The sequence below is a fragment of the Schistocerca serialis genome, chromosome 7 (genome assembly GCF_023864345.2).
Source record: "Schistocerca serialis cubense isolate TAMUIC-IGC-003099 chromosome 7, iqSchSeri2.2, whole genome shotgun sequence".
In the NCBI taxonomy this organism is placed as follows: domain Eukaryota; kingdom Metazoa; phylum Arthropoda; class Insecta; order Orthoptera; family Acrididae; genus Schistocerca; species Schistocerca serialis.
Genome location: NC_064644.1, coordinates 603,994,588 through 604,016,462, shown reverse-complemented (window position 1 = coordinate 604,016,462; position 21,875 = coordinate 603,994,588). Strand labels below are relative to the sequence as shown.

At 47.2% G+C, this 21,875-nt stretch overlaps 33 non-coding genes across 33 annotated transcripts; all 33 read left to right on the top strand.

Moving 5' to 3' along the window:
• The first annotated feature begins 53 nt into the window (after positions 1 to 53).
• Positions 54 to 126, top strand: Trnar-ucg (transfer RNA arginine (anticodon UCG)). The gene has a single exon. It is a non-coding gene; the product is annotated as a tRNA-Arg (tRNA).
• Positions 127 to 488: 362 nt separating this feature from the next.
• On the top strand, positions 489 to 561 carry Trnak-cuu (transfer RNA lysine (anticodon CUU)). The gene has a single exon. It is a non-coding gene; the product is annotated as a tRNA-Lys (tRNA).
• Positions 562 to 883: 322 nt separating this feature from the next.
• Positions 884 to 955, top strand: Trnat-agu (transfer RNA threonine (anticodon AGU)). The gene has a single exon. It is a non-coding gene; the product is annotated as a tRNA-Thr (tRNA).
• Positions 956 to 1,494: 539 nt separating this feature from the next.
• Trnar-ucg (transfer RNA arginine (anticodon UCG)) lies at positions 1,495 to 1,567 on the top strand. Its single transcript has one exon. It is a non-coding gene; the product is annotated as a tRNA-Arg (tRNA).
• Positions 1,568 to 1,929: 362 nt separating this feature from the next.
• On the top strand, positions 1,930 to 2,002 carry Trnak-cuu (transfer RNA lysine (anticodon CUU)). The gene has a single exon. It is a non-coding gene; the product is annotated as a tRNA-Lys (tRNA).
• A 322-nt stretch (positions 2,003 to 2,324) lies between these two features.
• On the top strand, positions 2,325 to 2,396 carry Trnat-agu (transfer RNA threonine (anticodon AGU)). Its single transcript has one exon. It is a non-coding gene; the product is annotated as a tRNA-Thr (tRNA).
• Positions 2,397 to 2,938: 542 nt separating this feature from the next.
• Positions 2,939 to 3,011, top strand: Trnar-ucg (transfer RNA arginine (anticodon UCG)). The gene has a single exon. It is a non-coding gene; the product is annotated as a tRNA-Arg (tRNA).
• Positions 3,012 to 3,373: 362 nt separating this feature from the next.
• On the top strand, positions 3,374 to 3,446 carry Trnak-cuu (transfer RNA lysine (anticodon CUU)). Its single transcript has one exon. It is a non-coding gene; the product is annotated as a tRNA-Lys (tRNA).
• A 322-nt stretch (positions 3,447 to 3,768) lies between these two features.
• Positions 3,769 to 3,840, top strand: Trnat-agu (transfer RNA threonine (anticodon AGU)). The gene has a single exon. It is a non-coding gene; the product is annotated as a tRNA-Thr (tRNA).
• Positions 3,841 to 4,379: 539 nt separating this feature from the next.
• Positions 4,380 to 4,452, top strand: Trnar-ucg (transfer RNA arginine (anticodon UCG)). The gene has a single exon. It is a non-coding gene; the product is annotated as a tRNA-Arg (tRNA).
• Positions 4,453 to 4,814: 362 nt separating this feature from the next.
• On the top strand, positions 4,815 to 4,887 carry Trnak-cuu (transfer RNA lysine (anticodon CUU)). The gene has a single exon. It is a non-coding gene; the product is annotated as a tRNA-Lys (tRNA).
• A 322-nt stretch (positions 4,888 to 5,209) lies between these two features.
• Trnat-agu (transfer RNA threonine (anticodon AGU)) lies at positions 5,210 to 5,281 on the top strand. Its single transcript has one exon. It is a non-coding gene; the product is annotated as a tRNA-Thr (tRNA).
• A 539-nt stretch (positions 5,282 to 5,820) lies between these two features.
• Positions 5,821 to 5,893, top strand: Trnar-ucg (transfer RNA arginine (anticodon UCG)). Its single transcript has one exon. It is a non-coding gene; the product is annotated as a tRNA-Arg (tRNA).
• A 362-nt stretch (positions 5,894 to 6,255) lies between these two features.
• Trnak-cuu (transfer RNA lysine (anticodon CUU)) lies at positions 6,256 to 6,328 on the top strand. The gene has a single exon. It is a non-coding gene; the product is annotated as a tRNA-Lys (tRNA).
• Positions 6,329 to 6,650: 322 nt separating this feature from the next.
• Positions 6,651 to 6,722, top strand: Trnat-agu (transfer RNA threonine (anticodon AGU)). The gene has a single exon. It is a non-coding gene; the product is annotated as a tRNA-Thr (tRNA).
• Positions 6,723 to 13,247: 6,525 nt separating this feature from the next.
• Positions 13,248 to 13,320, top strand: Trnak-cuu (transfer RNA lysine (anticodon CUU)). Its single transcript has one exon. It is a non-coding gene; the product is annotated as a tRNA-Lys (tRNA).
• A 322-nt stretch (positions 13,321 to 13,642) lies between these two features.
• On the top strand, positions 13,643 to 13,714 carry Trnat-agu (transfer RNA threonine (anticodon AGU)). Its single transcript has one exon. It is a non-coding gene; the product is annotated as a tRNA-Thr (tRNA).
• Positions 13,715 to 14,253: 539 nt separating this feature from the next.
• On the top strand, positions 14,254 to 14,326 carry Trnar-ucg (transfer RNA arginine (anticodon UCG)). Its single transcript has one exon. It is a non-coding gene; the product is annotated as a tRNA-Arg (tRNA).
• A 362-nt stretch (positions 14,327 to 14,688) lies between these two features.
• Trnak-cuu (transfer RNA lysine (anticodon CUU)) lies at positions 14,689 to 14,761 on the top strand. Its single transcript has one exon. It is a non-coding gene; the product is annotated as a tRNA-Lys (tRNA).
• A 322-nt stretch (positions 14,762 to 15,083) lies between these two features.
• On the top strand, positions 15,084 to 15,155 carry Trnat-agu (transfer RNA threonine (anticodon AGU)). The gene has a single exon. It is a non-coding gene; the product is annotated as a tRNA-Thr (tRNA).
• A 539-nt stretch (positions 15,156 to 15,694) lies between these two features.
• Trnar-ucg (transfer RNA arginine (anticodon UCG)) lies at positions 15,695 to 15,767 on the top strand. Its single transcript has one exon. It is a non-coding gene; the product is annotated as a tRNA-Arg (tRNA).
• Positions 15,768 to 16,129: 362 nt separating this feature from the next.
• On the top strand, positions 16,130 to 16,202 carry Trnak-cuu (transfer RNA lysine (anticodon CUU)). The gene has a single exon. It is a non-coding gene; the product is annotated as a tRNA-Lys (tRNA).
• A 322-nt stretch (positions 16,203 to 16,524) lies between these two features.
• On the top strand, positions 16,525 to 16,596 carry Trnat-agu (transfer RNA threonine (anticodon AGU)). Its single transcript has one exon. It is a non-coding gene; the product is annotated as a tRNA-Thr (tRNA).
• A 542-nt stretch (positions 16,597 to 17,138) lies between these two features.
• On the top strand, positions 17,139 to 17,211 carry Trnar-ucg (transfer RNA arginine (anticodon UCG)). The gene has a single exon. It is a non-coding gene; the product is annotated as a tRNA-Arg (tRNA).
• A 362-nt stretch (positions 17,212 to 17,573) lies between these two features.
• On the top strand, positions 17,574 to 17,646 carry Trnak-cuu (transfer RNA lysine (anticodon CUU)). Its single transcript has one exon. It is a non-coding gene; the product is annotated as a tRNA-Lys (tRNA).
• A 322-nt stretch (positions 17,647 to 17,968) lies between these two features.
• Trnat-agu (transfer RNA threonine (anticodon AGU)) lies at positions 17,969 to 18,040 on the top strand. Its single transcript has one exon. It is a non-coding gene; the product is annotated as a tRNA-Thr (tRNA).
• Positions 18,041 to 18,585: 545 nt separating this feature from the next.
• On the top strand, positions 18,586 to 18,658 carry Trnar-ucg (transfer RNA arginine (anticodon UCG)). Its single transcript has one exon. It is a non-coding gene; the product is annotated as a tRNA-Arg (tRNA).
• A 362-nt stretch (positions 18,659 to 19,020) lies between these two features.
• Trnak-cuu (transfer RNA lysine (anticodon CUU)) lies at positions 19,021 to 19,093 on the top strand. Its single transcript has one exon. It is a non-coding gene; the product is annotated as a tRNA-Lys (tRNA).
• Positions 19,094 to 19,415: 322 nt separating this feature from the next.
• Trnat-agu (transfer RNA threonine (anticodon AGU)) lies at positions 19,416 to 19,487 on the top strand. Its single transcript has one exon. It is a non-coding gene; the product is annotated as a tRNA-Thr (tRNA).
• A 539-nt stretch (positions 19,488 to 20,026) lies between these two features.
• Positions 20,027 to 20,099, top strand: Trnar-ucg (transfer RNA arginine (anticodon UCG)). Its single transcript has one exon. It is a non-coding gene; the product is annotated as a tRNA-Arg (tRNA).
• A 362-nt stretch (positions 20,100 to 20,461) lies between these two features.
• On the top strand, positions 20,462 to 20,534 carry Trnak-cuu (transfer RNA lysine (anticodon CUU)). Its single transcript has one exon. It is a non-coding gene; the product is annotated as a tRNA-Lys (tRNA).
• Positions 20,535 to 20,856: 322 nt separating this feature from the next.
• On the top strand, positions 20,857 to 20,928 carry Trnat-agu (transfer RNA threonine (anticodon AGU)). Its single transcript has one exon. It is a non-coding gene; the product is annotated as a tRNA-Thr (tRNA).
• A 545-nt stretch (positions 20,929 to 21,473) lies between these two features.
• Trnar-ucg (transfer RNA arginine (anticodon UCG)) lies at positions 21,474 to 21,546 on the top strand. The gene has a single exon. It is a non-coding gene; the product is annotated as a tRNA-Arg (tRNA).
• The last annotated feature ends 329 nt before the right edge of the window (positions 21,547 to 21,875 follow it).

The following is a 21,875-nucleotide window of genomic DNA, read 5'->3' as shown; positions in this document are numbered from 1 at the left end:
AAGCGTACAAATGGCGAAAATGAGGTGTGTGTGGGGAAGCACATTGCGCCAGTGACCGTGTGGCCTAATGGATAAGGCGTCGGACTTCGGATCCGAAGATTGCAGGTTCGAATCCTGTCACGGTCGACTTTTTCCAGTTCTGCAAAAGATGCATGCTGTTTCACTGTGTTGTTTGAGTACTACAAAACTAGTTGAAAGTTGCTGCTGTCCGCTTCCTGGCTGCAAACCGGCGTCTACCTGAAGCACAAGCAAGACAGGGGGTTCTGTAGCGAAATTTTCGGCAAAGTGCCGATCAGGAGAGTTTTTGTTGGAACTACTGCGTCTGATTCAGGACCCAAGAGCTACGCCACAGGCATCTGTTACAATTGTTCATTGAATAGGATTGTAGCTCATTTGTGGCAGCAGGAAATAAGCTGTAGTGAAAAGGACCTTCCATAGATGGTCGCAGGTCCCATAAGTACTGTATGGCTCGTATCACGTTGTGTGGGGCCCGGCTAGCTCAGTCGGTCGAGCATGAGACTCTTAATCTCAGGGTCGTGGGTTCGAGCCCCACGCTGGGCGGGCGCAAAATTTTGTGTCTACGCGGATGCAACCTGCGCCCCTCTCGTGAGCCTTGCGTAATGAACGTAACGGGTTAAGACGATGCCTAGCTTCGTATTAATATCAGAGGAATGGTTTTCGAAACTGAAAGTAACTCTGAAATGAAATAAATGTGTTGTTTTGGAATTTTAGGTGTACATCGATATCGTGTGAGATGTGTAGGAAAGCAGCAGCTGTGCTAACTAAATACAAATAATGGTCGCTAATGCGGTGCGTTTCCAGCTGAAGGGCTCCGATTCACTAGTCCATAAGAATAAAGTACCAGAAAAGTGCGCTAGGCGGCGCCTCCTTAGCTCAGTGGCAGAGCGCTGGTCTAGTAAACCAGAGGTTGTGAGTTCGATCCTCACAGGAGGCAAATGAATTTTGTAACAGCCACTTCTACCTTTGCCCTTTCGAAAAAAGCGGTCAAGAATAAAAAGAATTATGAATGGGTGCGGTATTTAAGAAATGCTCTCGCAAATGAATAGTGCGAATGCTGCTATTAAAGTAGGCACCAGAAACTTCTGCTTTTGGCAGTCTCTGGAGAATGCCGACGTGAAATACTTAGTCCTTGTGATGTATTTTCTACCCCTGGTAGAGACCCTCGCGGTTGTCGTCGTCGTCGTCGGCGCCGCCGCCGCTTTGGTAATAGCGGCAAGTCGCCATTGTATGACATAGGGTGACGTACCCTCTGCAACCGACTGAGATGGCAGTAAGCGATTGAAGCTGATTTGCAACCTCTTGCTTGATCAGCGTCATAAGGGCTTGAATGTAACTTGCGATGGGACACAGCAAGAAGTAGCTTCGCATTTTTAGTACTGAAATTGGAGAATTGCGTCAAAGATGGGAAATTCATTCCGGCAAGCGTACAAATGGCGAAAATGAGGTGTGTGTGGGGAAGCACATTGCGCCAGTGACCGTGTGGCCTAATGGATAAGGCGTCGGACTTCGGATCCGAAGATTGCAGGTTCGAATCCTGTCACGGTCGACTTTTTCCAGTTCTGCAAAAGATGCATGCTGTTTCACTGTGTTGTTTGAGTACTACAAAACTAGTTGAAAGTTGCTGCTGTCCGCTTCCTGGCTGCAAACCGGCGTCTACCTGAAGCACAAGCAAGACAGGGGGTTCTGTAGCGAAATTTTCGGCAAAGTGCCGATCAGGAGAGTTTTTGTTGGAACTACTGCGTCTGATTCAGGACCCAAGAGCTACGCCACAGGCATCTGTTACAATTGTTCATTGAATAGGATTGTAGCTCATTTGTGGCAGCAGGAAATAAGCTGTAGTGAAAAGGACCTTCCATAGATGGTCGCAGGTCCCATAAGTACTGTATGGCTCGTATCACGTTGTGTGGGGCCCGGCTAGCTCAGTCGGTCGAGCATGAGACTCTTAATCTCAGGGTCGTGGGTTCGAGCCCCACGCTGGGCGGGCGCAAAATTTTGTGTCTACGCGGATGCAACCTGCGCCCCTCTCGTGAGCCTTGCGTAATGAACGTAACGGGTTAAGACGATGCCTAGCTTCGTATTAATATCAGAGGAATGGTTTTCGAAACTGAAAGTAACTCTGAAATGAAATAAATGTGTTGTTTTGGAATTTTAGGTCTACATCGATATCGTGTGAGATGTGTAGGAAAGCAGCAGCTGTGCTAACTAAATACAAATAATGGTCGCTAATGCGGTGCGTTTCCAGCTGAAGGGCTCCGATTCACTAGTCCATAAGAATAAAGTACCAGAAAAGTGCGCTAGGCGGCGCCTCCTTAGCTCAGTGGCAGAGCGCTGGTCTAGTAAACCAGAGGGTGTGAGTTCGATCCTCACAGGAGGCAAATGAATTTTGTAACAGCCCCTTCTACCTTTGCCCTTTCGAAAAAAGCGGTCAAGAATAAAAAGAATTATGAATGGGTGCGGTATTTAAGAAATGCTCTCGCAAATGAATAGTGCGAATGCTGCTATTAAAGTAGGCACCAGAAACTTCTGCTTTTGGCAGTCTCTGGAGAATGCCGACGTGAAATACTTAGTCCTTGTGATGTATTTTCTACCCCTGGTAGAGACCCTCGCGGTTGTCGTCGTCGTCGTCGTCGGCGCCGCCGCCGCTTTGGTAATAGCGGCAAGTCGCCATTGTATGACATAGGGTGACGTACCCTCTGCAACCGACTGAGATGGCAGTAAGCGATTGAAGCTGATTTGCAACCTCTTGCTTGATCAGCGTCATAAGGGCTTGAATGTAACTTGCGATGGGACACAGCAAGAAGTAGCTTCGCATTTTTAGTACTGAAATTGGAGAATTGCGTCAAAGATGGGAAATTCATTCCGGCAAGCGTACAAATGGCGAAAATGAGGTGTGTGTGGGGAAGCACATTGCGCCAGTGACCGTGTGGCCTAATGGATAAGGCGTCGGACTTCGGATCCGAAGATTGCAGGTTCGAATCCTGTCACGGTCGACTTTTTCCAGTTCTGCAAAAGATGCATGCTGTTTCACTGTGTTGTTTGAGTACTACAAAACTAGTTGAAAGTTGCTGCTGTCCGCTTCCTGGCTGCAAACCGGCGTCTACCTGAAGCACAAGCAAGACAGGGGGTTCTGTAGCGAAATTTTCGGCAAAGTGCCGATCAGGAGAGTTTTTGTTGGAACTACTGCGTCTGATTCAGGACCCAAGAGCTACGCCACAGGCATCTGTTACAATTGTTCATTGAATAGGATTGTAGCTCATTTGTGGCAGCAGGAAATAAGCTGTAGTGAAAAGGACCTTCCATAGATGGTCGCAGGTCCCATAAGTACTGTATGGCTCGTATCACGTTGTGTGGGGCCCGGCTAGCTCAGTCGGTCGAGCATGAGACTCTTAATCTCAGGGTCGTGGGTTCGAGCCCCACGCTGGGCGGGCGCAAAATTTTGTGTCTACGCGGATGCAACCTGCGCCCCTCTCGTGAGCCTTGCGTAATGAACGTAACGGGTTAAGACGATGCCTAGCTTCGTATTAATATCAGAGGAATGGTTTTCGAAACTGAAAGTAACTCTGAAATGAAATAAATGTGTTGTTTTGGAATTTTAGGTGTACATCGATATCGTGTGAGATGTGTAGGAAAGCAGCAGCTGTGCTAACTAAATACAAATAATGGTCGCTAATGCGGTGCGTTTCCAGCTGAAGGGCTCCGATTCACTAGTCCATAAGAATAAAGTACCAGAAAAGTGCGCTAGGCGGCGCCTCCTTAGCTCAGTGGCAGAGCGCTGGTCTAGTAAACCAGAGGTTGTGAGTTCGATCCTCACAGGAGGCAAATGAATTTTGTAACAGCCACTTCTACCTTTGCCCTTTCGAAAAAAGCGGTCAAGAATAAAAAGAATTATGAATGGGTGCGGTATTTAAGAAATGCTCTCGCAAATGAATAGTGCGAATGCTGCTATTAAAGTAGGCACCAGAAACTTCTGCTTTTGGCAGTCTCTGGAGAATGCCGACGTGAAATACTTAGTCCTTGTGATGTATTTTCTACCCCTGGTAGAGACCCTCGCGGTTGTCGTCGTCGTCGTCGGCGCCGCCGCCGCTTTGGTAATAGCGGCAAGTCGCCATTGTATGACATAGGGTGACGTACCCTCTGCAACCGACTGAGATGGCAGTAAGCGATTGAAGCTGATTTGCAACCTCTTGCTTGATCAGCGTCATAAGGGCTTGAATGTAACTTGCGATGGGACACAGCAAGAAGTAGCTTCGCATTTTTAGTACTGAAATTGGAGAATTGCGTCAAAGATGGGAAATTCATTCCGGCAAGCGTACAAATGGCGAAAATGAGGTGTGTGTGGGGAAGCACATTGCGCCAGTGACCGTGTGGCCTAATGGATAAGGCGTCGGACTTCGGATCCGAAGATTGCAGGTTCGAATCCTGTCACGGTCGACTTTTTCCAGTTCTGCAAAAGATGCATGCTGTTTCACTGTGTTGTTTGAGTACTACAAAACTAGTTGAAAGTTGCTGCTGTCCGCTTCCTGGCTGCAAACCGGCGTCTACCTGAAGCACAAGCAAGACAGGGGGTTCTGTAGCGAAATTTTCGGCAAAGTGCCGATCAGGAGAGTTTTTGTTGGAACTACTGCGTCTGATTCAGGACCCAAGAGCTACGCCACAGGCATCTGTTACAATTGTTCATTGAATAGGATTGTAGCTCATTTGTGGCAGCAGGAAATAAGCTGTAGTGAAAAGGACCTTCCATAGATGGTCGCAGGTCCCATAAGTACTGTATGGCTCGTATCACGTTGTGTGGGGCCCGGCTAGCTCAGTCGGTCGAGCATGAGACTCTTAATCTCAGGGTCGTGGGTTCGAGCCCCACGCTGGGCGGGCGCAAAATTTTGTGTCTACGCGGATGCAACCTGCGCCCCTCTCGTGAGCCTTGCGTAATGAACGTAACGGGTTAAGACGATGCCTAGCTTCGTATTAATATCAGAGGAATGGTTTTCGAAACTGAAAGTAACTCTGAAATGAAATAAATGTGTTGTTTTGGAATTTTAGGTCTACATCGATATCGTGTGAGATGTGTAGGAAAGCAGCAGCTGTGCTAACTAAATACAAATAATGGTCGCTAATGCGGTGCGTTTCCAGCTGAAGGGCTCCGATTCACTAGTCCATAAGAATAAAGTACCAGAAAAGTGCGCTAGGCGGCGCCTCCTTAGCTCAGTGGCAGAGCGCTGGTCTAGTAAACCAGAGGGTGTGAGTTCGATCCTCACAGGAGGCAAATGAATTTTGTAACAGCCCCTTCTACCTTTGCCCTTTCGAAAAAAGCGGTCAAGAATAAAAAGAATTATGAATGGGTGCGGTATTTAAGAAATGCTCTCGCAAATGAATAGTGCGAATGCTGCTATTAAAGTAGGCACCAGAAACTTCTGCTTTTGGCAGTCTCTGGAGAATGCCGACGTGAAATACTTAGTCCTTGTGATGTATTTTCTACCCCTGGTAGAGACCCTCGCGGTTGTCGTCGTCGTCGTCGGCGCCGCCGCCGCTTTGGTAATAGCGGCAAGTCGCCATTGTATGACATAGGGTGACGTACCCTCTGCAACCGACTGAGATGGCAGTAAGCGATTGAAGCTGATTTGCAACCTCTTGCTTGATCAGCGTCATAAGGGCTTGAATGTAACTTGCGATGGGACACAGCAAGAAGTAGCTTCGCATTTTTAGTACTGAAATTGGAGAATTGCGTCAAAGATGGGAAATTCATTCCGGCAAGCGTACAAATGGCGAAAATGAGGTGTGTGTGGGGAAGCACATTGCGCCAGTGACCGTGTGGCCTAATGGATAAGGCGTCGGACTTCGGATCCGAAGATTGCAGGTTCGAATCCTGTCACGGTCGACTTTTTCCAGTTCTGCAAAAGATGCATGCTGTTTCACTGTGTTGTTTGAGTACTACAAAACTAGTTGAAAGTTGCTGCTGTCCGCTTCCTGGCTGCAAACCGGCGTCTACCTGAAGCACAAGCAAGACAGGGGGTTCTGTAGCGAAATTTTCGGCAAAGTGCCGATCAGGAGAGTTTTTGTTGGAACTACTGCGTCTGATTCAGGACCCAAGAGCTACGCCACAGGCATCTGTTACAATTGTTCATTGAATAGGATTGTAGCTCATTTGTGGCAGCAGGAAATAAGCTGTAGTGAAAAGGACCTTCCATAGATGGTCGCAGGTCCCATAAGTACTGTATGGCTCGTATCACGTTGTGTGGGGCCCGGCTAGCTCAGTCGGTCGAGCATGAGACTCTTAATCTCAGGGTCGTGGGTTCGAGCCCCACGCTGGGCGGGCGCAAAATTTTGTGTCTACGCGGATGCAACCTGCGCCCCTCTCGTGAGCCTTGCGTAATGAACGTAACGGGTTAAGACGATGCCTAGCTTCGTATTAATATCAGAGGAATGGTTTTCGAAACTGAAAGTAACTCTGAAATGAAATAAATGTGTTGTTTTGGAATTTTAGGTGTACATCGATATCGTGTGAGATGTGTAGGAAAGCAGCAGCTGTGCTAACTAAATACAAATAATGGTCGCTAATGCGGTGCGTTTCCAGCTGAAGGGCTCCGATTCACTAGTCCATAAGAATAAAGTACCAGAAAAGTGCGCTAGGCGGCGCCTCCTTAGCTCAGTGGCAGAGCGCTGGTCTAGTAAACCAGAGGGTGTGAGTTCGATCCTCACAGGAGGCAAATGAATTTTGTAACAGCCCCTTCTACCTTTGCCCTTTCGAAAAAAGCGGTCAAGAATAAAAAGAATTATGAATGGGTGCGGTATTTAAGAAATGCTCTCGCAAATGAATAGTGCGAATGCTGCTATTAAAGTAGGCACCAGAAACTTCTGCTTTTGGCAGTCTCTGGAGAATGCCGACGTGAAATACTTAGTCCTTGTGATGTATTTTCTACCCCTGGTAGAGACCCTCGCGGTTGTCGTCGTCGTCGGCGCCGCCGCCGCTTTGGTAATAGCGGCAAGTCGCCATTGTATGACATAGGGTGACGTACCCTCTGCAACCGACTGAGATGGCAGTAAGCGATTGAAGCTGATTTGCAACCTCTTGCTTGATCAGCGTCATAAGGGCTTGAATGTAACTTGCGATGGGACACAGCAAGAAGTAGCTTCGCATTTTTAGTACTGAAATTGGAGAATTGCGTCAAAGATGGGAAATTCTTTCCGGCAAGCGTACAAATGGCGAAAATGAGGTGTGTGTGGGGAAGCACATTGCGCCAGTGACCGTGTGGCCTAATGGATAGTCAGCCGGCGGACGCGGTCGAGGTCGGACGTGCTGTGCTGCGCGCCGCGCCGTCGCTGTTTACGTGTGGTGAGTCGCTGCGCTTGCTTCAGTGTCTACCAGTGTTTTGGTGTGATCTGCAAATGAACTCGATTTCGTGATGTCTCAACCGAATAGGAAAGACACACTGAAGTTTACTTTTGACAGAAATTTTGTCCGACCTAAATCTTTTGAAGTTGAGCAATGGTTAGAAGATGAAGTAAAGATAGGACTTGAGGACATAATCGGGATACATCTTTCGATTGTCAGTAGCACCGTTTTCGTTAAATTAGCTCGATCAGAGATGTGTGAGAAAATCGTTGACTCTTGTGGTGGTATCCTAAAGTTTAAACATAGTGATGGAAATGTGGGAGAAGTTGCTGTTTCGCATGCCGGCCTAGGAATACGGACTGTTAGAATTTTTGAACTTCCATTTGAAATAACCAGTGAACAGATCAACGCAGTGCTCTGTCCATACGGTAAAATCATAAGCAATATTGCGGAACGTTGGTCTAGCGCACATAAGTTCCCGGTTCTTAATGGGGTGCGGCAATTGAAAATCGAGCTGCAGAAGCACATCCCGTCTTATGTACACGTATGCGGGTATCGTGCGATAGTCATGTACGATGATCAGCCTCGAACGTGTGCCGCATGCAACTCGACGGGTCACGTGCGTGCCGAATGCATGCAGAGGCGGTTGGCGCAGCTGCCTGCCGGCGAGGCTGCCAGGCCCCCCGCGATGACATCACTGCCTGTGACGTACGTCGCCGCAGCGCGTGGGCTTCCGGCTATATCCACGGTCACCGAAGTCAGTGAAAATACTGTAGTGCCTGCGACAGTGACGCGAATGGAGACTGTTGCAACGCCGGAAGAGACCCCACCTAAACCCATAGAAATATCGCCGTCCGTCGTAGTCACAGAAGAACAGGCATCCGACATGCAAACGGCTGCGTCCCCATCGGCCGCTGCTACTCCACGGGGGGAATCTCCAGCAGGTTCCGATCAAGGCCCGCAAAATCGTACGTCTCCCAGAAAAACTAAAAAACGGAGAGTTGCCCGCCAGGGTGCAGACCAGATGGCACCGGTTCTGCGCGAAAAGGCTAAACAGATAGGTGAACAACTCAGTGACAAAGCATCTGATAGCACAAACCATGATCATCCCTCAGCCAGCTTACCATCAGTCATTGACAATGTCTCAGATGCTCTACCTCTGAACCCCGAACAGTCAGCTCAACTCCGAGCCGACTGTGATGTCCGCATGGTCAAACTCTACCCTGCTCACGAGTCGGTAACGCCCTCAACACAGCCACCGCCAACTAGTTGGGCAGACGATATAGAATCCACTGCCGACGTCGACAGTATGGATACTTCCGAAGCGGTGACAGCCGTAACTTCAGTCTCCAAAGACGACGATGTTAATGTGATAGCTAACGCCTCGACAGAGTCTACCGCGCAAACAGAACGCACGACTGCTCCCTTCTCAAACGGAGAATATTTTTAACTCTGCCTTTAAAGTGACTGTCAATACATGTTTTTGTTTCTCTGGAATTGCTTCCAAAGTGCTTTTACGACGTGACTTGTATTTCCAGCGTTATTTCTGTTTGATATCGGACTGGTTTTAAGTCTTGTTCCTGTTTAGTCCACCACAATTCCGCCACAGGCCTATCGACTTGCTACTCTCAATATTAATAAGATACGCAGCGCTCTTAAACTACAACATTTAAAAGACTTTTTATATGCAGCTGATGTAGACATTTTGTTTGTACAAGAAGTAGCAGAGATCGGACTTGATTGCATACCAGGTTATAATGTCATCACTAATCCTGGGGCCGGTTGCGAATTAGGTACAGCTTTTATTGTGAAGGAAGGTATCATTATTCATGACGTCACGAAACTGCCGAACAGTAGGGGCATTGCGGGCACTTTTTATAACAACAGACTAATTAATGTATATGCCCCATCCGGTTCCAGTAATAGACGTCAAAGAGCAGAATTCTTCAAAGAAGAAATAGTTCCTCTCTTTGGCGTCCGCCACGACAATGTCATCTTCGGAGGCGACTTTAACTGTGTCATCAGTGCAAAGGACCAAACTCCCAATCTTAACAAATCACTTGAACTGGAACGGATTGTACGAGACTTGCGCTTAGTTGACTCTTGGGAGCTCAAGCATGGTGCAGCACCTGGGTTTACCCATATCACGACCCATTCGGCAAGCCGTCTCGATCGCATTTATGTCACACCCACTTTGAGGAATAACATTCTGCAGTCAGAAGTATGGCCAGTGGCGTTCTCAGATCATGCTGCATACATCTGTACTATCACTCTCGACCGACAACGGACGTGTCGATACAGGGGCCTGTGGAAATTAAATGTTTCACATCTACAAGACTCGGCGTGTCAAGAAGCCTTCCTCAATACCTGGCGAGAATGTGAGCACAGATTTGCCTCTTATAATTCGGCCATTGATTGGTGGCTCAGGTGCGCCAAACCTAAAATTAGGTGGTGTTTCATGAACTACGCACGGGAAAAGGGCTTTTGGCTTCAAAGGACGATCAATTTCTATTTTCATTGTCTGCGGGAACTGTATATGCTCGGCACTTCGACTGTCGAGAATTGTCAACGAATTAAGAAAATCCAGGCCAAAATCCTAACCCTGAGGAGGACGCAGCTAGAAGGCTACAAAGTCAGGTCACGGGTACAGACTACTGTACACCACGAACTCACCTCAGTCTACCATATGATCCAAGAAAGTAGGAAAGGGTCCCGTAAAATACTAACGGAGTTAATTGCTGAGGATGGCACAACGCTGACTACGCACAACGAGATTAAAGCGGCGGTGCTAAACTACTTCACCACCTTGATGTCTAATAAAGAAGTTAACGTGCAAGCGCAGGATGCTCTTTTGAATAATTTGCGCAACAGAGTCAGTCTCGTGGACGCGGAAAAGCTATTAGACGTGGCAACCGAAGAAGACGTGGAATATGTCCTCTGGGCAAGTGCCAAGAATAAATCCCCCGGACCTGACGGAATTCCCGCCGAATTCTATCAAAAATTCTGGAACACCATAAAGGCGAAGATCACTTGCATCTGTAACGAACTTCTAGACCACAACAACGTGATCCCCACCAGCTTCTGTGAAGGCATTGTCGTTCTAATTAAAAAAAACTCAGGCAGAGCAAACGTAAAAAAACTAAGACCGATAACGCTGCTCAACAGCGACTATAAAATCTTTGCGAGACTTTTGGCCCACAGGCTTAAATCTACAATGACCAGTATCATTGGCCCTTACCAGACCAGTGTGGGAAAGGATCGGAAAATTCAACAGACTTTGTGCGACTACCGTGATTTAATCCCCATTGCGGAAGTCTGTAAGCTGAAATGTGCCATCATGTCCTTGGACTTCGACAAAGCCTTTGACAGGGTCAACCACCAGTATCTCTTTCGTACCATGTATGCGATGGGCTTTCCACCTGGGTTCGTCGCAATTATACAACAGATGGTAGCGAATAATTTATCCAGAGTCATCATCAATGGCCAACCTACCCGAGCGATAGAGATAGCCAGTTCCGTCAGGCAGGGCTGCCCAATGTCCATGGCGCTTTTTGCGATTGCCATTGAGCCTTTGTTAGCTACCCTGACGCAAAGTTTACAGGGCGTCGTCATACATGGCTCCCGAGTAGTGTGCAAGGCGTATGCAGACGATGTCGGTTTCCTTGTACTAAATAGAACTGAAGTGGAGACCGCACTACAGCTAGTCAGGCAATATGAGCAAGCGTCGGGTGCACAACTAAACTGGACAAAGTCTGGAATATTCAATATTGGCCGCGGCCTAGGATCGCACCCTCACGGACAACTACGTCAGCTGAAGATCTTCAAGTGTCTTGGAATTGATTTTCAGAGTAACATTCGGCACACCATTGCAACCAACTATAGAAAGCTTCTACGGACTATTCGTGCCAGCATACGAGAACACAGTGTACGAAAACTAAATGAAATTCAGAAAGTAACGGTCGCAAATGTATACCTCACCTCGAAACTCAATTATATCGCTCAAGTTTTACCAATGTCTACACTCACTGCAAATCGAATTATGTCAGCCTTAGGACAGTTTGTCAGCCATCACCACATTTTTAAAGTCCAGTTTGACACCTTAACGCTTGCCACAAAAAATGGTGGCTTAAATCTTGTCGATGTTGGAAAGAAGGCGCAAGCTTTATACATATCAAAAACTTTCCACCAATGGAAACACTCCGCTGATAGTCTCGCTGCTCACCTGCTTACTGAGATAGCTCCCGCCGACCTCAGTCCACCAATCACGGTGCAACATATTCCAAACGGACTTTACCACTTAAAATGGTTTTTACTGGAGTACAGTTATGTACAAACAAGGATCCCCGAACAGGAAATGAAGACAGTGAAACACGTTTACCAGGAACTTCTAAAAGATAAGAAGAAAAATAACATCGAAGAAAAATACAACCTTTTCGACTGGAAGGTAATCTGGGAGAACATCCATTGTCCGTGCTTGCCGTCAACAGTGAAAGCCACTTGGTATTTCGCAGTTAACAGAAAATTGGCCACTAACTCCAAACTACATAACATACACCTCACAGGATCACCTTTGTGCACAACGTGTAATTTAATAGATACTGATGAACACAGGTTTGTGTGCGACAACGTAAAAGATATATGGGAATATATCACGAACAAGTTAGCACTCATCAGTCGAACATCGCCCAGATACATAACCCCTGCTGCCTTTCTGACGCCGGACGATACCCCGTACCCACGGACGAGAAGGAACGCTCTAAACTGGTTAAAAGCCGCTACTGTACATTACTTATTTACAAAAGCAGAAAAGAGTAAAGAAGACTTCTGGGTCTCTCTTACAACTCACCACCATATACTAATGAAAACGAAAAACTATAAGGATAACTTCGCCAACTACCTGCTCAAAACTATAACGTAAAAAAAAAAAAAAAGTGACTGCTAGATCAATTGATTGAATTTCCTGTTAACGAACATTCAGCAGATACTCACTCAAGATAAGACGGACCATCTATACGGCGAATACTACGTCATGTTGACCGAACCACGAGTTACAAACACCTCTGAAGTAATCGATTGGCAAGATTTCAAGCTTCATTTTGTAAGAAGCAGAAAATTCAGTTTTCTGTTTTCGAGAGATAATTTAGTTCTCTTTCAATTTCGCAGAGTTCCAAACAAAGCTTTTCTATTTTCGAAGAAATGGATTATCACTTTCCTTTAAACTTCTTTGACGTTTTCTGTTACCACGAGGCAATGGAGCCGCATTAAATTTCAGTTCCTATTTACTTCTTATGGATGCTTGTATCTGAACGACGCATGTAATCCACAACGTATTCATTTTCCTTAAATGAAAGGCCTTTGATGCCACGCCGACGAAGGCGACTAAATGGCGAGCAGAAGGACGGGCTATAAGGGGTGGATGGAGGCCCGAAAAAAAAAAAAAAAAAAAAAAAAAAAAAAAAAAAAAAAAAAAAAAAAAAAATGGATAAGGCGTCGGACTTCGGATCCGAAGATTGCAGGTTCGAATCCTGTCACGGTCGACTTTTTCCAGTTCTGCAAAAGATGCATGCTGTTTCACTGTGTTGTTTGAGTACTACAAAACTAGTTGAAAGTTGCTGCTGTCCGCTTCCTGGCTGCAAACCGGCGTCTACCTGAAGCACAAGCAAGACAGGGGGTTCTGTAGCGAAATTTTCGGCAAAGTGCCGATCAGGAGAGTTTTTGTTGGAACTACTGCGTCTGATTCAGGACCCAAGAGCTACGCCACAGGCATCTGTTACAATTGTTCATTGAATAGGATTGTAGCTCATTTGTGGCAGCAGGAAATAAGCTGTAGTGAAAAGGACCTTCCATAGATGGTCGCAGGTCCCATAAGTACTGTATGGCTCGTATCACGTTGTGTGGGGCCCGGCTAGCTCAGTCGGTCGAGCATGAGACTCTTAATCTCAGGGTCGTGGGTTCGAGCCCCACGCTGGGCGGGCGCAAAATTTTGTGTCTACGCGGATGCAACCTGCGCCCCTCTCGTGAGCCTTGCGTAATGAACGTAACGGGTTAAGACGATGCCTAGCTTCGTATTAATATCAGAGGAATGGTTTTCGAAACTGAAAGTAACTCTGAAATGAAATAAATGTGTTGTTTTGGAATTTTAGGTGTACATCGATATCGTGTGAGATGTGTAGGAAAGCAGCAGCTGTGCTAACTAAATACAAATAATGGTCGCTAATGCGGTGCGTTTCCAGCTGAAGGGCTCCGATTCACTAGTCCATAAGAATAAAGTACCAGAAAAGTGCGCTAGGCGGCGCCTCCTTAGCTCAGTGGCAGAGCGCGGGTCTAGTAAACCAGAGGTTGTGAGTTCGATCCTCACAGGAGGCAAATGAATTTTGTAACAGCCCCTTCTACCTTTGCCCTTTCGAAAAAAGCGGTCAAGAATAAAAAGAATTATGAATGGGTGCGGTATTTAAGAAATGCTCTCGCAAATGAATAGTGCGAATGCTGCTATTAAAGTAGGCACCAGAAACTTCTGCTTTTGGCAGTCTCTGGAGAATGCCGACGTGAAATACTTAGTCCTTGTGATGTATTTTCTACCCCTGGTAGAGACCCTCGCGGTTGTCGTCGTCGTCGTCGGCGCCGCCGCCGCTTTGGTAATAGCGGCAAGTCGCCATTGTATGACATAGGGTGACGTACCCTCTGCAACCGACTGAGATGGCAGTAAGCGATTGAAGCTGATTTGCAACCTCTTGCTTGATCAGCGTCATAAGGGCTTGAATGTAACTTGCGATGGGACACAGCAAGAAGTAGCTTCGCATTTTTAGTACTGAAATTGGAGAATTGCGTCAAAGATGGGAAATTCATTCCGGCAAGCGTACAAATGGCGAAAATGAGGTGTGTGTGGGGAAGCACATTGCGCCAGTGACCGTGTGGCCTAATGGATAAGGCGTCGGACTTCGGATCCGAAGATTGCAGGTTCGAATCCTGTCACGGTCGACTTTTTCCAGTTCTGCAAAAGATGCATGCTGTTTCACTGTGTTGTTTGAGTACTACAAAACTAGTTGAAAGTTGCTGCTGTCCGCTTCCTGGCTGCAAACCGGCGTCTACCTGAAGCACAAGCAAGACAGGGGGTTCTGTAGCGAAATTTTCGGCAAAGTGCCGATCAGGAGAGTTTTTGTTGGAACTACTGCGTCTGATTCAGGACCCAAGAGCTACGCCACAGGCATCTGTTACAATTGTTCATTGAATAGGATTGTAGCTCATTTGTGGCAGCAGGAAATAAGCTGTAGTGAAAAGGACCTTCCATAGATGGTCGCAGGTCCCATAAGTACTGTATGGCTCGTATCACGTTGTGTGGGGCCCGGCTAGCTCAGTCGGTCGAGCATGAGACTCTTAATCTCAGGGTCGTGGGTTCGAGCCCCACGCTGGGCGGGCGCAAAATTTTGTGTCTACGCGGATGCAACCTGCGCCCCTCTCGTGAGCCTTGCGTAATGAACGTAACGGGTTAAGACGATGCCTAGCTTCGTATTAATATCAGAGGAATGGTTTTCGAAACTGAAAGTAACTCTGAAATGAAATAAATGTGTTGTTTTGGAATTTTAGGTGTACATCGATATCGTGTGAGATGTGTAGGAAAGCAGCAGCTGTGCTAACTAAATACAAATAATGGTCGCTAATGCGGTGCGTTTCCAGCTGAAGGGCTCCGATTCACTAGTCCATAAGAATAAAGTACCAGAAAAGTGCGCTAGGCGGCGCCTCCTTAGCTCAGTGGCAGAGCGCTGGTCTAGTAAACCAGAGGTTGTGAGTTCGATCCTCACAGGAGGCAAATGAATTTTGTAACAGCCCCTTCTACCTTTGCCCTTTCGAAAAAAGCGGTCAAGAATAAAAAGAATTATGAATGGGTGCGGTATTTAAGAAATGCTCTCGCAAATGAATAGTGCGAATGCTGCTATTAAAGTAGGCACCAGAAACTTCTGCTTTTGGCAGTCTCTGGAGAATGCCGACGTGAAATACTTAGTCCTTGTGATGTATTTTCTACCCCTGGTAGAGACCCTCGCGGTTGTCGTCGTCGTCGTCGGCGCCGCCGCCGCTTTGGTAATAGCGGCAAGTCGCCATTGTATGACATAGGGTGACGTACCCTCTGCAACCGACTGAGATGGCAGTAAGCGATTGAAGCTGATTTGCAACCTCTTGCTTGATCAGCGTCATAAAGGCTTGAATGTAACTTGCGATGGGACACAGCAAGAAGTAGCTTCGCATTTTTAGTACTGAAATTGGAGAATTGCGTCAAAGATGGGAAATTCATTCCGGCAAGCGTACAAATGGCGAAAATGAGGTGTGTGTGGGGAAGCACATTGCGCCAGTGACCGTGTGGCCTAATGGATAAGGCGTCGGACTTCGGATCCGAAGATTGCAGGTTCGAATCCTGTCACGGTCGACTTTTTCCAGTTCTGCAAAAGATGCATGCTGTTTCACTGTGTTGTTTGAGTACTACAAAACTAGTTGAAAGTTGCTGCTGTCCGCTTCCTGGCTGCAAACCGGCGTCTACCTGAAGCACAAGCAAGACAGGGGGTTCTGTAGCGAAATTTTCGGCAAAGTGCCGATCAGGAGAGTTTTTGTTGGAACTACTGCGTCTGATTCAGGACCCAAGAGCTACGCCACAGGCATCTGTTACAATTGTTCATTGAATAGGATTGTAGCTCATTTGTGGCAGCAGGAAATAAGCTGTAGTGAAAAGGACCTTCCATAGATGGTCGCAGGTCCCATAAGTACTGTATGGCTCGTATCACGTTGTGTGGGGCCCGGCTAGCTCAGTCGGTCGAGCATGAGACTCTTAATCTCAGGGTCGTGGGTTCGAGCCCCACGCTGGGCGGGCGCAAAATTTTGTGTCTACGCGGATGCAACCTGCGCCCCTCTCGTGAGCCTTGCGTAATGAACGTAACGGGTTAAGACGATGCCTAGCTTCGTATTAATATCAGAGGAATGGTTTTCGAAACTGAAAGTAACTCTGAAATGAAATAAATGTGTTGTTTTGGAATTTTAGGTGTACATCGATATCGTGTGAGATGTGTAGGAAAGCAGCAGCTGTGCTAACTAAATACAAATAATGGTCGCTAATGCGGTGCGTTTCCAGCTGAAGGGCTCCGATTCACTAGTCCATAAGAATAAAGTACCAGAAAAGTGCGCTAGGCGGCGCCTCCTTAGCTCAGTGGCAGAGCGCTGGTCTAGTAAACCAGAGGTTGTGAGTTCGATCCTCACAGGAGGCAAATGAATTTTGTAACAGCCCCTTCTACCTTTGCCCTTTCGAAAAAAGCGGTCAAGAATAAAAAGAATTATGAATGGGTGCGGTATTTAAGAAATGCTCTCGCAAATGAATAGTGCGAATGCTGCTATTAAAGTAGGCACCAGAAACTTCTGCTTTTGGCAGTCTCTGGAGAATGCCGACGTGAAATACTTAGTCCTTGTGATGTATTTTCTACCCCTGGTAGAGACCCTCGCGGTTGTCGTCGTCGTCGTCGTCGGCGCCGCCGCCGCTTTGGTAATAGCGGCAAGTCGCCATTGTATGACATAGGGTGACGTACCCTCTGCAACCGACTGAGATGGCAGTAAGCGATTGAAGCTGATTTGCAACCTCTTGCTTGATCAGCGTCATAAGGGCTTGAATGTAACTTGCGATGGGACACAGCAAGAAGTAGCTTCGCATTTTTAGTACTGAAATTGGAGAATTGCGTCAAAGATGGGAAATTCATTCCGGCAAGCGTACAAATGGCGAAAATGAGGTGTGTGTGGGGAAGCACATTGCGCCAGTGACCGTGTGGCCTAATGGATAAGGCGTCGGACTTCGGATCCGAAGATTGCAGGTTCGAATCCTGTCACGGTCGACTTTTTCCAGTTCTGCAAAAGATGCATGCTGTTTCACTGTGTTGTTTGAGTACTACAAAACTAGTTGAAAGTTGCTGCTGTCCGCTTCCTGGCTGCAAACCGGCGTCTACCTGAAGCACAAGCAAGACAGGGGGTTCTGTAGCGAAATTTTCGGCAAAGTGCCGATCAGGAGAGTTTTTGTTGGAACTACTGCGTCTGATTCAGGACCCAAGAGCTACGCCACAGGCATCTGTTACAATTGTTCATTGAATAGGATTGTAGCTCATTTGTGGCAGCAGGAAATAAGCTGTAGTGAAAAGGACCTTCCATAGATGGTCGCAGGTCCCATAAGTACTGTATGGCTCGTATCACGTTGTGTGGGGCCCGGCTAGCTCAGTCGGTCGAGCATGAGACTCTTAATCTCAGGGTCGTGGGTTCGAGCCCCACGCTGGGCGGGCGCAAAATTTTGTGTCTACGCGGATGCAACCTGCGCCCCTCTCGTGAGCCTTGCGTAATGAACGTAACGGGTTAAGACGATGCCTAGCTTCGTATTAATATCAGAGGAATGGTTTTCGAAACTGAAAGTAACTCTGAAATGAAATAAATGTGTTGTTTTGGAATTTTAGGTGTACATCGATATCGTGTGAGATGTGTAGGAAAGCAGCAGCTGTGCTAACTAAATACAAATAATGGTCGCTAATGCGGTGCGTTTCCAGCTGAAGGGCTCCGATTCACTAGTCCATAAGAATAAAGTACCAGAAAAGTGCGCTAGGCGGCGCCTCCTTAGCTCAGTGGCAGAGCGCTGGTCTAGTAAACCAGAGGTTGTGAGTTCGATCCTCACAGGAGGCAAATGAATTTTGTAACAGCCCCTTCTACCTTTGCCCTTTCGAAAAAAGCGGTCAAGAATAAAAAGAATTATGAATGGGTGCGGTATTTAAGAAATGCTCTCGCAAATGAATAGTGCGAATGCTGCTATTAAAGTAGGCACCAGAAACTTCTGCTTTTGGCAGTCTCTGGAGAATGCCGACGTGAAATACTTAGTCCTTGTGATGTATTTTCTACCCCTGGTAGAGACCCTCGCGGTTGTCGTCGTCGTCGTCGTCGTCGGCGCCGCCGCCGCTTTGGTAATAGCGGCAAGTCGCCATTGTATGACATAGGGTGACGTACCCTCTGCAACCGACTGAGATGGCAGTAAGCGATTGAAGCTGATTTGCAACCTCTTGCTTGATCAGCGTCATAAGGGCTTGAATGTAACTTGCGATGGGACACAGCAAGAAGTAGCTTCGCATTTTTAGTACTGAAATTGGAGAATTGCGTCAAAGATGGGAAATTCATTCCGGCAAGCGTACAAATGGCGAAAATGAGGTGTGTGTGGGGAAGCACATTGCGCCAGTGACCGTGTGGCCTAATGGATAAGGCGTCGGACTTCGGATCCGAAGATTGCAGGTTCGAATCCTGTCACGGTCGACTTTTTCCAGTTCTGCAAAAGATGCATGCTGTTTCACTGTGTTGTTTGAGTACTACAAAACTAGTTGAAAGTTGCTGCTGTCCGCTTCCTGGCTGCAAACCGGCGTCTACCTGAAGCACAAGCAAGACAGGGGGTTCTGTAGCGAAATTTTCGGCAAAGTGCCGATCAGGAGAGTTTTTGTTGGAACTACTGCGTCTGATTCAGGACCCAAGAGCTACGCCACAGGCATCTGTTACAATTGTTCATTGAATAGGATTGTAGCTCATTTGTGGCAGCAGGAAATAAGCTGTAGTGAAAAGGACCTTCCATAGATGGTCGCAGGTCCCATAAGTACTGTATGGCTCGTATCACGTTGTGTGGGGCCCGGCTAGCTCAGTCGGTCGAGCATGAGACTCTTAATCTCAGGGTCGTGGGTTCGAGCCCCACGCTGGGCGGGCGCAAAATTTTGTGTCTACGCGGATGCAACCTGCGCCCCTCTCGTGAGCCTTGCGTAATGAACGTAACGGGTTAAGACGATGCCTAGCTTCGTATTAATATCAGAGGAATGGTTTTCGAAACTGAAAGTAACTCTGAAATGAAATAAATGTGTTGTTTTGGAATTTTAGGTGTACATCGATATCGTGTGAGATGTGTAGGAAAGCAGCAGCTGTGCTAACTAAATACAAATAATGGTCGCTAATGCGGTGCGTTTCCAGCTGAAGGGCTCCGATTCACTAGTCCATAAGAATAAAGTACCAGAAAAGTGCGCTAGGCGGCGCCTCCTTAGCTCAGTGGCAGAGCGCTGGTCTAGTAAACCAGAGGTTGTGAGTTCGATCCTCACAGGAGGCAAATGAATTTTGTAACAGCCCCTTCTACCTTTGCCCTTTCGAAAAAAGCGGTCAAGAATAAAAAGAATTATGAATGGGTGCGGTATTTAAGAAATGCTCTCGCAAATGAATAGTGCGAATGCTGCTATTAAAGTAGGCACCAGAAACTTCTGCTTTTGGCAGTCTCTGGAGAATGCCGACGTGAAATACTTAGTCTTTGTGATGTATTTTCTACCCCTGGTAGAGACCCTCGCGGTTGTCGTCGTCGTCGTCGGCGCCGCCGCCGCTTTGGTAATAGCGGCAAGTCGCCATTGTATGACATAGGGTGACGTACCCTCTGCAACCGACTGAGATGGCAGTAAGCGATTGAAGCTGATTTGCAACCTCTTGCTTGATCAGCGTCATAAGGGCTTGAATGTAACTTGCGATGGGACACAGCAAGAAGTAGCTTCGCATTTTTAGTACTGAAATTGGAGAATTGCGTCAAAGATGGGAAATTCATTCCGGCAAGCGTACAAATGGCGAAAATGAGGTGTGTGTGGGGAAGCACATTGCGCCAGTGACCGTGTGGCCTAATGGATAAGGCGTCGGACTTCGGATCCGAAGATTGCAGGTTCGAATCCTGTCACGGTCGACTTTTTCCAGTTCTGCAAAAGATGCATGCTGTTTCACTGTGTTGTTTGAGTACTACAAAACTAGTTGAAAGTTGCTGCTGTCCGCTTCCTGGCTGCAAACCGGCGTCTACCTGAAGCACAAGCAAGACAGGGGGTTCTGTAGCGAAATTTTCGGCAAAGTGCCGATCAGGAGAGTTTTTGTTGGAACTACTGCGTCTGATTCAGGACCCAAGAGCTACGCCACAGGCATCTGTTACAATTGTTCATTGAATAGGATTGTAGCTCATTTGTGGCAGCAGGAAATAAGCTGTAGTGAAAAGGACCTTCCATAGATGGTCGCAGGTCCCATAAGTACTGTATGGCTCGTAACACGTTGTGTGGGGCCCGGCTAGCTCAGTCGGTCGAGCATGAGACTCTTAATCTCAGGGTCGTGGGTTCGAGCCCCACGCTGGGCGGGCGCAAAATTTTGTGTCTACGGGGATGCAACCTGCGCCCCTCTCGTGAGCCTTGCGTAATGAACGTAACGGGTTAAGACGATGCCTAGCTTCGTATTAATATCAGAGGAATGGTTTTTGAAACTGAAAGTAACTCTGAAATGAAATAAATGTGTTGTTTTGGAATTTTAGGTGTACATCGATATCGTGTGAGATGTGTAGGAAAGCAGCAGCTGTGCTAACTAAATACAAATAATGGTCGCTAATGCGGTGCGTTTCCAGCTGAAGGGCTCCGATTCACTAGTCCATAAGAATAAAGTACCAGAAAAGTGCGCTAGGCGGCGCCTCCTTAGCTCAGTGGCAGAGCGCTGGTCTAGTAAACCAGAGGTCGTGAGTTCGATCCTCACAGGAGGCAAATGAATTTTGTAACAGCCCCTTCTACCTTTGCCCTTTCGAAAAAAGCGGTCAAGAATAAAAAGAATTATGAATGGGTGCGGTATTTAAGAAATGCTCTCGCAAATGAATAGTGCGAATGCTGCTATTAAAGTAGGCACCAGAAACTTCTGCTTTTGGCAGTCTCTGGAGAATGCCGACGTGAAATACTTAGTCCTTGTGATGTATTTTCTACCCCTGGTAGGGACCCTCGCGGTTGTCGTCGTCGTCGTCGTCGTCGGCGCCGCCGCCGCTTTGGTAATAGCGGCAAGTCGCCATTGTATGACATAGGGTGACGTACCCTCTGCAACCGACTGAGATGGCAGTAAGCGATTGAAGCTGATTTGCAACCTCTTGCTTGATCAGCGTCATAAGGGCTTGAATGTAACTTGCGATGGGACACAGCAAGAAGTAGCTTCGCATTTTTAGTACTGAAATTGGAGAATTGCGTCAAAGATGGGAAATTCATTCCGGCAAGCGTACAAATGGCGAAAATGAGGTGTGTGTGGGGAAGCACATTGCGCCAGTGACCGTGTGGCCTAATGGATAAGGCGTCGGACTTCGGATCCGAAGATTGCAGGTTCGAATCCTGTCACAGTCGACTTTTTCCAGTTCTGCAAAAGATGCATGCTGTTTCACTGTGTTGTTTGAGTACTACAAAACTAGTTGAAAGTTGCTGCTGTCCGCTTCCTGGCTGCAAACCGGCGTCTACCTGAAGCACAAGCAAGACAGGGGGTTCTGTAGCGAAATTTTCGGCAAAGTGCCGATCAGGAGAGTTTTTGTTGGAACTACTGCGTCTGATTCAGGACCCAAGAGCTACGCCACAGGCATCTGTTACAATTGTTCATTGAATAGGATTGTAGCTCATTTGTGGCAGCAGGAAATAAGCTGTAGTGAAAAGGACCTTCCATAGATGGTCGCAGGTCCCAT